The sequence below is a fragment of the Mus caroli genome, unplaced genomic scaffold (assembly GCF_900094665.2).
Source record: "Mus caroli unplaced genomic scaffold, CAROLI_EIJ_v1.1 scaffold_20774_1, whole genome shotgun sequence".
Taxonomy (NCBI): Eukaryota; Metazoa; Chordata; class Mammalia; order Rodentia; family Muridae; genus Mus; species Mus caroli.
The window spans coordinates 1-1,044 of NW_018388558.1; the positions used below are offsets into that span (position 1 = coordinate 1).

The 1,044-nt window shown below is 32.9% G+C and overlaps 1 pseudogene; it reads right to left on the reverse strand.

Annotated features, from left to right (window-relative positions):
• Positions 1-367: 367 nt before the first annotated feature.
• The window catches only part of LOC110287682, a 4,380-nt pseudogene continuing 3,703 nt past the window's right edge, over positions 368-1,044 (reverse strand).

Sequence of the window (1,044 nt, forward strand, 5' to 3'; positions counted from 1 at the left end):
TTGTCATAAATAGTTGATAAATACACTCTTTCTAAAAAGTTCCATGTTTTGTCAGCAACAAAGTTGGAGACTCAGATTTTCCCATAGACCAAAACCATAAAAATTCTTAAGGGTGCTGATTTATAATTCTATCCCCCAAGGAGCAGTGAAAGTGCCAAACAGACACTGACATCTAGAAACTAGAAAATTCTACTAATCCAAATTGGATTTCTGGATTTCCATGTTCCTCCATGAAATAAAGAACCCCCAAATGACTAACCCAAAAGTCACCAGCATCTTAAGGTGCTGGTTGGACTTCAAAACTTCTGGAGAATAATCAACAGATAATAATGCAATTTGGTATTCATGATCCTTCCCTGTTCTCTACCTGGATGTTGTGAGGAACCTAAATCAATCTTGGTTTCCCTGTACCATATGTTCTGTTCACTATTGAGGAATTCCAGCAGATCATTGCCTGGACTACATTCTATAGCCTTATTTCTCAGAAATTCTTTCTGTAAGTCAATGTAAATTTGCATGGTGCTGCAGTTATGATGGTGGTTTAGAGGTTCCTCCAGTTCAGGTTTTTCTTGACTATACTGAGAAACTAAATTAGGCACAGATATGATATCAAAATGTTTATAAGGGGAACATATTACAATTTAAGACTAGAGAAAAAGCTTCATTTCAACCGCCAATACATATCATTACTTTCATTGATACTTTAACATATATAAATTAGCACTTCAATTAACTCACTATAGAAACAGATAAATCAATTTATTTCTAAATTAAGTTGACTGTAAAATAAATAATACAACTAAATAATATTGTGGTAGAAGTAACTTCTCATCACTTCATTTTTGAAGCACAAATTTACAAATAATAACTGAATTTTAATATTCACTGATTAGTTAACACACCAGAAAAATATGAACTAAAAATGTTAAGAAATAGCACAATTTTTTTAAATTATTTTTATTACGTATTTTCCTCAATTACATTTCCAATGCTATCCCAAAAGTCCCCCATACATCCACCCACTTCCCTACCCACCCATTCCCA